The sequence below is a fragment of the Vicia villosa genome, linkage group LG5, assembly GCF_029867415.1.
Source record: "Vicia villosa cultivar HV-30 ecotype Madison, WI linkage group LG5, Vvil1.0, whole genome shotgun sequence".
In the NCBI taxonomy this organism is placed as follows: domain Eukaryota; kingdom Viridiplantae; phylum Streptophyta; class Magnoliopsida; order Fabales; family Fabaceae; genus Vicia; species Vicia villosa.
This window is the reverse complement of record NC_081184.1, coordinates 31,799,894-31,812,149: the sequence shown is the minus strand read 5'-3', so window position 1 is coordinate 31,812,149 and position 12,256 is coordinate 31,799,894.

Here is a 12,256-nt window from a genome sequence, read left to right as displayed (position 1 = left end):
AGTAATAAACAGTATTTGGCGTTTGCGTAAGAATGAATTCAACTGCAAGCCAAATTACTGTAAGAAAAATTCTGAAAACTAAGTGTTTCATATGTTAGGATATTTGTTGAAATAATCCATAATTATATGAGACTCTTAATTTTCAGATTGGAGTTTTCTTGAAAAAAGATGTGGGCAAATTTTGGGGTATAACACACCTGAAAAAGAATAATTGGAATGGGATGAGATTACTAAATCTCAGTGAGTCCTGTCATACCCCAAAATTTGCCCTCATATAAATACAAATGTCATTTTATTTCGATAAAGTGAGATGGTCCATCCGGTAAGAGTGTAAGGCTTGTAGGTATAAAGTCCTGGGTTTGAATCTCACTTCTAACTTTTTTTTCCCTTTATTTATTTTTTAATGTTAGTTCTAATCTTATTTTTATTTTATATTAAAAAAAAACAAGTTTGTTATCATTTAATTTTTAAATTTTTGTATTTATTATTTAAGAAATTTTGAAAATTTTAATTATTTAATTTTTTTTTCATACTTATTCATAAAATATAGCAAAAATCATAAAAAAGGGGATTGTTTTATTTTTAAGACTTTGTTTTTAGAATAGTTTTATTTTTAGGAATAAATCAATATGATTGATCCAATATTTTTAGAATTGAAATTAAAATTGAATTTGATTTTAATTTTTTGATTATATTGTTGAATCATTTGATTATTACCTTTTTTATCTAACCTAAAAAATTAATATAAATTGAGACAATTTTCTAATCCTTGGGGGGAGGCCGACTCCACACATGTACAGATACAGATACCCATCGACCTTTATTTTTTGTTTTTCATGTAAAAACATAGTTTTCTTGGTTTCTCACAGCAACCAATTCAAAACTCATCCACCTGCATAATTTTCTTGCTTTTATAAATTACCTTCAACGAATTCCAAACAAATTATTGTAATGAATCTAACACTAACAATCAAAATTTCTATTATTTTTCTTGAGTTTAATTTTTCAGGGACAACAACTACGCTCGCCCGCAGTACATAGTCTTCACTATCAGCGCCGACGGAAAAGTCTACCACAACCATGATGGTCTTGCACCGCATTCTGACGAACCAATCTACTCGCCAAGATTTTCTAGCAGAAGATCTCAATGACTCATTCAACAAATTCTTCGGCGAATCTGCGACGCATTGACGGGAAATCAATAATACAACATCACCAATTTTCCAGAGTCATAAAACCTCAAGTATCCCTATAATCTAACAGCATTGATTCAATTGGTATAAATCTTTTTATTTATTTTTTTCTGCAGAAAAGGAAAAAAGGTCTCACTCGCCAGAAGCCGTGACTTTGCCGACAATCATTGATTTCTTCGACTGATGAACCACCACCGTCATCACAATCGCACATAACTTGCAACAAACTGAAAGACACCGTCAATGTTGCTTCATCACCTTCATTCAATCTCAACAAGCAATAAATTTCGTTCATCATCAACAGAAAAATAAGAAGAAAAATTGGAAGCCAACGCCGACGCGAGAAGCCGACATCTCCGGCAAAGCTCCCTCCGCTCACGATTTCACCAACAACCACCGCGAGTCCTCCCTTCTCTCCAATCTACAACCTTCGTCCTCCTCCGTGAAACCCTCTGTTCGCGGTACCAAATCCGACGATGTTACCACAGATCTGCAAGTCGTTACTCCGCAAGGACTCTCCGCCGCAGACGGAAATCTCTCAACCGCTCAGTTGTATGCCGATGTCCATCACGGATTCCAGCCGCGACGTACACCAATTCCGTCGACCTGCAGAATTTTCGGCACCGTTCAAAATGCAGGTTACGCCGATCTTTTGCTCATACAGTTATTAATTGTATTCTATTTCATTATTCTGCAAATTGATGTTTCAATTATTGAGGGAGATGAATAGAGTTGGTTGGAGGAACTCTGTTGCTTTTGACGTTAAACTGCGAAAGGGTTTTTTATCATGAAAGAAATTGGGTAGTCTCTATTGTGGGACCATGTTTATGTGAGTTAAATTGAACAAGCATAGCTTGCTGTTACTGACTTCTCACGTGTAAAGCAAGAGATAATGGAAAGATTAGTTTTTTTCCCTCATAACTTAGTCATCTTACAAAACTAACCCTTTTAGATTTCTTTAAATAATTGATTATTACTAATAGTTACTATTATTTCAATTTAAAGAAAAAATATATATTTTAACTTTACTTCTTAGGAATTAATATTAAATGTTAAATTTCTTTCAAATAATTTTGATTCATATTTGTTCACATTTTATCATTTTTCTCACACATTATTTTGTATTTTCTTGTTTATGCGCGGTACTACCATCGCGAGTATTGGACTGTTTTGCAGACATTCATAGCTTATGCATGCGCGGATCAATCCAACGTTTCAGAGCATGCACCAGATTCCAGCTAAGTTACATTTTTCTTTTATTCTATTCCAATTGATTTTTTTATTCCTTTTCTTTATTCTATTCTAATTGTTTTTCTATTTTTTATTTTCTTTTCAATTACAAAACTCTTTATCTTTTAGATCAACATTTTAGTCTTTTTATAATACTTATTTTATAATAATTAATTGGATTTAATAATGATTATTATTTGATTTAAATAATTAAATGATTAACAATTTAGTTATTTAATTAACCAAATTACTTAGTAGGTTAGATAGTTTAGTCAAAAACCTATTTTCTCCGATTTAATTAATTAGGTTAATTAATTAATTCGAGTTTTATTTATTCTATTAACCATGGTTAACTTGTGCCCTAATCAGGGCTTACGAGAATATGCCATACACTGAAAATCTTTCTCTTTTTCTATGCCTTTTCAGGGTTACTTTTCAAACGCTTTCCGACTACGCGCCTTCAAAATCTGAAGCTAAGTATTCTTTATTTTTAAAGTCTATTTTGTTTCATTTTGATTTTAGGGTTTGCCCTTATATTTTTTGAACTGTGCATACACTCACTCCATTCTATGTTTTGCCTTTTTGCCTTTTCAGGGTTAGTCTCGAGGCATCCTCTGTCCGCCAACCATGTCAGATCAAATTCAAAATGCAAAAGCTAAGTACCTTTTGATTTATTTATTCTTAATTTCTTTATCTCTTATTTTTATTAGGGTTAGCAATGTTCGCCTCTGAACTGATAATGCACTCACCCCTTCGGTTTATTTTTCCTTTTCCAATTTTCAGGGTTGACCAACCAGTCAAAGCTCCGGTGTCCGGTAACACTAAAACTTAACCTCGTTTATTTTCTGTTTTAATTATTACCTGTGTCAAACCCTATTAAGGGATCCGCTGGTTACAATTTCCCTCCCCCGTATCTGTTTTGGTTATATTATTTAAATGCGTGGTTAGTAATCCTAGGGAGTGCAACCTTTGAATTGAACATAGAATCACTAATTTTACAAGATAATATATTCGAATATGATCACGTGATTGATGCACACACGCACACTTTTGGGTAACCTCTCTGTTGCCTTGTTGCCTGTTGCCTTCGCCTTGTGTATTTTTTGCAGAATAAGCCAAGTCCCTCGAATACGAGGATACCTCAGCCATGTTGCCTCGATAAAAAGGTCACGACCCTAAATGATGCTGCCTTCGATACACAAATGACCTCGACCCTCGGAAGTTGCCTACGGAAAAAGGCTGAGGTATCTTCTGGTTGCCTACGAAAGGCTATTCTGATCCTTCCCCTTAGACTACCTGCCTCTCTATGGCATGGGTTAGTCTTTGGGCGAACGATAATTCGATGACCCTTCTACCTCCAAACGAAAGGCTTCCTGCCCTCTTTTGGCAAGGACTGACCCTTTCATTCTGAAAGGCTAAAAAGAGACCTATCATCTGAGTTTAAGGTAATTGCCCCTAATTGCCTTGTCATGCTCTATTTTCTATATTCTTTCTCAAAATTCTTCAAAAACTGGCTACGCTCATTTACGAGCTAAAGTCCATTTTTTTCTCTTTCTTCTACATTTTCTGAAACAAAAAGAGCAAAGCAATTAAGAGCCCATGGAAAACCATGGATGCAAAGGGTGCCTTACACCTTCCCTTTGCATAAATTACCCCCCGAACTTAGATTTCTTTAAAAGGTTTTTTTCTGTTTCTTTTAGCCTTTCTGAATTTGTTTGGATAAAATAAAAGTCGGTGGCGACTCATGCTTAACCGCGACATTTCGATTATAAAAGTCAGTTCACCGTATTACAAGTCCGCCTATTCTATTAGTCCGCTCGGATCTACAGGGAACATACAATCAAACGGATCCGCCATGGATCCGTGGTTTTCCTCACGGCCAGGTACAAATACACAACAAGGACAATATCACCAATAGAAGTCCCGTGACTAACCAATGAGATATCATTAAACACACAAACGACACACAAGTATGATGTTGCTAATACAACCACGTCACCATGATTGTACCAGCCCACCGGTGAGGACCTAATGATATTGCCTATGTGGCATCACTAGGGGTGAATAACAAGTGACCTTACCGACGTGGTATCACCATCTCACCGTACCAACATCCGATGTTTTCCCGCTAGAGGAAATGCCTTCTTCAGTACATGATGAGTATACACCAGATCATTCCCATCAAGCACTAGCATTTCCTTGGTAACACGATGAGTATACACCAGATCATTCCCATCGAGTACCCACATATATCATACCGATCAATGAGTATACACCAGATCATTCCCATTGAGAGGGGTGAATATGCCCAGCTATCCCTTCTCACCAATGAGTATGCACCAGAATATTCCCATTGAGAGTAGGGACATAAAGATGACGACATACACAACGACATAACACAGCCATCAAGAATAAAGAAGATAACACGGTCTAAATACATATGCTCCACATGTTATCAGTGTCTCACTTAACAAAAGGTATGTCAGATATATCAAAAAAATAGTATTCAAGCACCTAGGCTAATTTTCCTAGATAGTATACTTAAATAGCTTTCTAACGGTATATGGTACGCGTCGAACAGACGCACGAAACGGGAGATATGAATTTTCCACTCTGCTGAATTTTTCCTTTTTCGCCCAGTGTAACCGGTTACACCAGGAACCGTAACCGGTTACGGTCACGCAAAATGCCCAGATTCTCAGTTTTTCAACAGCGTAACCGGTTACACTCAAACCCGTAACCGGTTACACTGAACCAGAATCATTTTTTCTGCGTTTTTAAGGGTTCTATATCAGTCCTAAAGCTCCATGATGAATCCCCTATCTACCCAACTCAGTTCCAACGAAAACATGATATACAAACACAATTAGAAACATCAGCAGGTAAGGATTACATCAGATTAAACATGTTTTAGCAGGATTGATTCATGTATCACTCACATTCCCAAAATCCCAATTGAACCCTCACATGCAAAACCCCAAGTTCACTAACTATGAACTCACCTCAGAGCAGGAAAATCAGTGGATGAAGATGAAGATGCTGAAGCAAGATGAAGATAGGAACAAGAATCTGTTGCATGCAAAGATGAGGCTTGGACTAGGTTTTGGGACTCTTCTTCCTCTCCTTCTCTTTCCACGCTTCCTTCCTTCTCTTCCTCACAAAATTCTGGTTTTTGCTTTCAAAATGGTTAGATACATAAAAGCCAAACAACCTTAATTCAAGCTTTAATTCTTATTCAAGTGGGAATGTCCATAATACCCTCATTCTCACTAATTGACATGGTTTTAAGTGATAAACCTATTAGTAAGAATGTGTATCATATTTATCCATTACTCATCTCAATTTAATTTAGAATTGGTAATTGGACAATTATAATACTGGGTATTACATTCTCCCCCCCTTAAATAGAATTCGTCCTCGAATTCGGAAACTTACCAAAACAAGTGAGGATAGGATTCCCGCATCACTGACTCAAGCTCCCAAGTAGCCTCCTCAGGACGCGTCTCATCCCACATCACCTTCACGATGGGTATCTCCTTACTCCGTAGAGACTTGCTCGCACGCTCCAGGATACGGTAAGGTTGAGGATCATAGGAAAGATCTGGTTCTACCTCCACAGAATCCGGAAGGATAGGATGAAAGGTATCGGGCACGAACTTTCGGAGCTGAGATACGTGGAATACGTCATGCAGCCCGGATAGTGAAGGTGGTAATGCCAACTGATAAGCCACTTCACCTACCCGACTCAAAATCTGATACGGTCCTACATATCTCGGACTGAGTTTACGCGTTTTGAACGGTCCTCCCAACCTCAATCTTGGAGTGACCTTCAAATACACATGATCACCCACTTCAAATTCCAAAGGTCTCCTCCGCTTGTCCGCATAGTTCGTTTGTCGGTCTTGGGCTTTCTTGAGATTATCTCGGATCATCTTAACTTTCTCGGTGGTTTCTTGTATAATCTCCGGTCCAAGAATACTCTTCTCCCCTACTTCGGTCCAACACAAAGGTGATCGACATCTTCTCCCGTATAGAGCTTCGTAGGGAGCCATACCCAAACTAGCATGGTAACTGTTATTGTATGCGAACTCTATCAATGGTAAATGATCCTTCCAACTCCCACCTTCTTCTAGAATGCAAGCTCTCAACATATCCTCTATCGTCTGGATTGTCCTCTCCGTCTGTCCATCGGATTGAGGATGGTTAGACGTACTCATATCCAATCTAGTCCCTAATTCCTTATGAAACATCTTCCAAAATCTCGAAGTGAATTTTGGATCACGATCAGACACTATACTGGACGGCACGCCATGCAACCGTACAATCTCTGCTATGAAAAGCCTTGCGAGATGAATCACCTTGTGAGTGGTCTTTACAGGTAAAAAGTGAGCAGACTTAGTCAACCTGTCCACTATTACCCATATAGAGTCATGTCCGCCTCGGGCACGAGGTAGACCCACAATGAAATCCATAGAGATAGAATCCCATTTCCACGTTGGCACCTCCAGTGGTTGCAACATTCCTCCTGGCCTCTGGTGTTCAATCTTAACCTGTTGACAAATGGGACATTGTGCTACATATTCCGCAATCTCCTTCTTCATCCCTGGCCACCAAAAGTCTTTTCTCAAGTCTTGATACATTTTGGTCGATCCAGGATGAATAGAAAATCTACTCTTGTGTGCTTCATCCAGAATCAAACGCTTCAACTCAGAATCATTAGGTACACACATCCGTTGCTTAAACAAGATTACACCATCAGGTGCTCTCACAAAATCAGGCATACCTTCGCTCGCTTGCAGTTGCTCATCGTGCCCTTGGGATATCCGAATTCTTTCTCGTAGTTCATTCTGAATGCTCAAATTACTGATCAACACACCATTGGGTGTCCATTCAAACTGAAGGTTAAGATTTCGAAACTTTTCCAATAAATCATGTTCTAACATCATCAACTCAGCAACTCGAAATTCCTTCCTACTTAACGCATCTGCCACTTTGTTGGCCTTTCCCGGATGATACTTCAATTCAAAGTCATAATCTTTGAGGTACTCCATCCATCTCCTTTGTCGCATATTCAACTCCTTCTGGTCAAAGAGATATCTCAAGCTCTTATGGTCACTAAACATCTCAAAGTGAACGCCATATAGGTAATGTCGCCACACCTTGAGTGCAAAAACTATTGCAGCAAGCTCAAGATCATGGGTCGGGTAATTCTCTTCATGAGATCTCAACTGCCGAGAGGCATAAGCTACCACCTGGCCATCTTGCATCAATACTCCACCTAAACCTTTCTTAGAAGCGTCACAGAACACTTCATAGGATCGGTTTGGGTCCGGAATCACTAACACGGGTGCAGTGGTCAACTTCTTCTTAAGTTTCTGGAAACTCTCCTCACATTCGGAATTCCATTCAAAAGCAACCTCCTTTCGCGTAAGCTTTGTCAATGGTAAGGCTAATTTAGCAAACCCCATAATAAATCTCCGGTAATAGCCTGCCAAACCTAAGAAGCTTCTGACTTCAGTCACACTCTTTGGCCTATCCCAATTCACCACCGCTTCTACTTTAGAAGGATCCACTGCTACGCCTCCTCCAGAGATGACGTGACCAAGAAAGCTCACTTCAGATAGCCAAAATTCACACTTACTGAACTTGGCATACAATTGTTTCTCTCGAAGAGTAGATAACACAATCCGCAAATGTTCTTCATGATCCTCAGGGGTACGAGAATACACAAGAATGTCATCAATAAAGATCACTACGAACTGGTCCAGATATGGCTGAAAGATTCGATTCATGTAATCCATGAAAACTGCTGGGGCATTAGTCACACCAAAAGGCATAACTAAAAACTCGTAGTGACCATATCAAGTCCTGAATGCAGTCTTAGGTACATCTGAGCTCTTCACTCGGATTTGATGGTATCCTGACCTAAGATCAATCTTCGAGAACACACTGGCTCCTTTAAACTGATCTAGGAGGTCATCAATCCGTGGTAAAGGATATTTGTTCTTTATGGTGACTTTGTTCAGCTGACGATAATCGATGCACAAGCGCATACTTCCGTCTTTCTTCTTCACCAAAAGAACAGGAGCTCCCCATGGAGAAACACTGGGTTGGATGAAATGCTTAGCAAGAAGCTCTTCCAACTGACGCTTCAGTTCTCTGAGTTCGATAGGAGACATCCTATAAGGAGTGATGGAAACTGGGGCTGTCCCAGGAACAAGATCGATGGAGAATTCCGCTTCCCTTTCTGGAGGAAGAGAAGTGATATCCTCAGGAAACACATCAGGAAATTCACACACCACCGGAATCTCTGACAATTCAACTCTCACAGACGGTTCTTTGGAAAGAACTAAAATAAAGGATCTTTCTTGAGAAAAGAGATAGTTAACCGTGCTGATTGTACCTTCTATCAACTTGGTAATTGCATCATTGGAAGGAGTCTCTTCAGCGAAAATGAATACGGCCTTCTCTTTGCAACCAATGTACACCGAGTTAAGAGACAACCAATCCATCCCTAGAACAACATCAAGCTTCTTGAGGGGTAAACAAATTAGATCAATTGGGTACTCGCGACCATTAAAAGAGACTGAACAATCTTTACAAATTAGTCGAGCTTCCACGGTATCATCCGTTGCCGAAGAAATAATCATAGGATTGGGTAATGGAGTAGCTTCCAAACCAAGTCGGTAAACACACTCGGTAGAGACAAAAGAATGAGTGGCTCCACAATCAAATAAAACACATAATGGTTGATTGTTAACATAACACGTACCCGCAATGAGATTGTTGTTTCCCTTGGCCTTCCTCGAATCCAAAGTGTAAACACGACCTGCAGTCTTCTCAGGAAACCTCCTTTGTGGACAGCGTGGAGCTATGTGGCCCTACTCGCCACATCTAAAACAAGTCATAGAACCAAGCTGGCACTCCCCGGTATGCTTCCTTCCACACTTGCGACAATGAGGCGGTTGAGCCGATTGATCACCATAAACCTGCTTCTTCTTGGGTGGAGGATTACGGGGCCTCAAGTGTTGAGTAGACCTTCCTTGCTCTCTGAAATTAGCCCTGTTCTGGTTCCTCTCTTCCTGAACCCTCTTCAAACTGTTTTCAGCAACATAGCATTGTCTTAGACATTCAGCATAAGTGGTGAACTCTCTTTGGGAAACATTATGAGCAATGTCGGCCCTCAAACCCATCATAAACTGATCGATCTTCCATAATTCATCTGGAGCATAAACAGCCTGTCTGGAGTAGTCTGCCAAGTCCTCGAACTTCTCTGCATATTCTGAAACAGACATGTCACCTTGCTTGAAGTTCTGGAATTCTCGCTCCTTCTGGGTCCTCACACTATTAGGAAAATACTTCTTCAAGAATGCCACCTTGAAGTGTTGCCAATCCTTAGGAATCTCCTGTGTGGTGAAATAAGTGGATGCAGTGTTCCACCACCTAAGAGTCGGTCCCTTCATCTTCTGAGTAGCAAAAATCACCTTCTCTTCTTCAGTACACTGAATAGCTTGAAACACCCTCTCCATACCAGCTAACCAATCATGAGCCAAGAGTGAATCAAGTCCGCCAACAAACTCTGGAGGATCCATCCTGAAGAAGGCACGAAAGTCTGGTCCAGCTGCAGCTTGAGGAGCGGGAACTTGAGGTGGAGGTTGTTGTCCCTGCATGCCTTGCATCATTTGAGCCATCATCTGGTTCTGCTGCATCATCTGTTGCCAAGGCACGCCTGCACTTCCGGATGGTTGCTCGGGCTCCACATTCCTTGTTCTGGGCCTTCCGGGACCTCTGCGTTGCTCAGCCATCTCCCTGTCTGTCCTACGCATGGAATCAAGTTGATCAGGCTCAATACCATAAATAGGACATAAGGAATCATACCGATTATACACATATGAGGCAGAATTGTACTGCATTATGATGTGTCTTAGCAAGGTCGAGGATCGACCTGCTCTGATACCAACTGTAACACCCCACACGTATTTGTCTAGAATAATATGCATAAAGTACTATATATGGTTCATAAGACAACAAATACATAATGTTTGCAGCGGAAAAAATAGAAGTACACGATTACAAAAGCCGAATGTTTCATGGCCAAAGTACAAGTACATCATGTAAGTACATATCCAAATTACATAAACTAGCAAGCACGATAAGAACTAGAAGTAATATCCAAGCATCGCCAAGAGATCTAATCCATCTTCCCCTTACCGCGATCTTGCCTCGAACCACCTGAAAAAGAATAATTGGAATGGGATGAGATTACTAAATCTCAGTGAGTTCGCCTATCCTATTAGTCCGCTCGGATCTACAGGGAACATACAATCAAACGGATCCGCCATGGATCCGTGGTTTTCCTCACGGCCAGGTACAAATACACAACAAGGACAATATCACCAATAGAAGTCCCGTGACTAACCAATGAGATATCATTAAACACACAAACGACACACAAGTATGATGTTGCTAATACAACCACGTCACCATGATTGTACCAGCCCACCGGTGAGGACCTAATGATATTGCCTATGTGGCATCACTAGGGGTGAATAACAAGTGACCTTACCGACGTGGTATCACCATCTCACCGTACCAACATCCGATGTTTTCCCGCTAGAGGAAATGCCTTCTTCAGTACATGATGAGTATACACCAGATCATTCCCATCAAGCACTAGCATTTCCTTGGTAACACGATGAGTATACACCAGATCATTCCCATCGAGTACCCACATATATCATACCGATCAATGAGTATACACCAGATCATTCCCATTGAGAGCGGTGAATATGCCCAGCTATCCCTTCTCACCAATGAGTATGCACCAGAATATTCCCATTGAGAGTAGGGACATAAAGATGACGACATACACAACGACATAACACAACCATCAAGAATAAAGAAGATAACACGGTCTAAATACATATGCTCCACATGTTATTAGTGTGGCACTTAACAAAAGGTATGTCAGATATATCAAAAAAATAGTATTCAAGCACCTAGGCTAATTTTCCTAGATAGTATACTTAAATAGCTTTCTAACGGTATATGGTACGCGTCGAACGGACGCACGAAACGGGAGATATGAATTTTCCACTCTGCTGAATTTTTCCTTTTTCGCCCAGTGTAACCGGTTACACCAGGAACCGTAACCGGTTACGGTCACGCAAAATGCCCAGATTCTCAGTTTTTCAACAGCGTAACCGGTTACACTGAACCAGAATCATTTTTTCTGCGTTTTTAAGGGTTCTATATCAGTCCTAAAGCTCCATGATGAATCCCCTATCTACCCAACTCAGTTCCAACGAAAACATGATATACAAACACAATTAGAAACATCAGCAGGTAAGGATTACATCAGATTAAACATGTTTTAGCAGGATTGATTCATGTATCACTCACATTCCCAAAATCCCAATTGAACCCTCACATGCAAAACCCCAAGTTCACTAACTATGAACTCACCTCAGAGCAGGAAAATCAGTGGATGAAGATGAAGATGCTGAAGCAAGATGAAGATAGGAACAAGAATCTGTTGCATGCAAAGATGAGGCTTGGACTAGGTTTTGGGACTCTTCTTCCTCTCCTTCTCTTTCCACGCTTCCTTCCTTCTCTTCCTCACAAAATTCTGGTTTTTGCTTTCAAAATGGTTAGATACATAAAAGCCAAACAACCTTAATTCAAGCTTTAATTCTTATTCAAGTGGGAATGTCCATAATACCCTCATTCTCACTAATTGACTTGGTTTTAAGTGATAAACCTATTAGTAAGAATGTGTATCATATTTATCCATTACTCATCTCAATTTAATTTAGAATTGGTAATTGGACAAT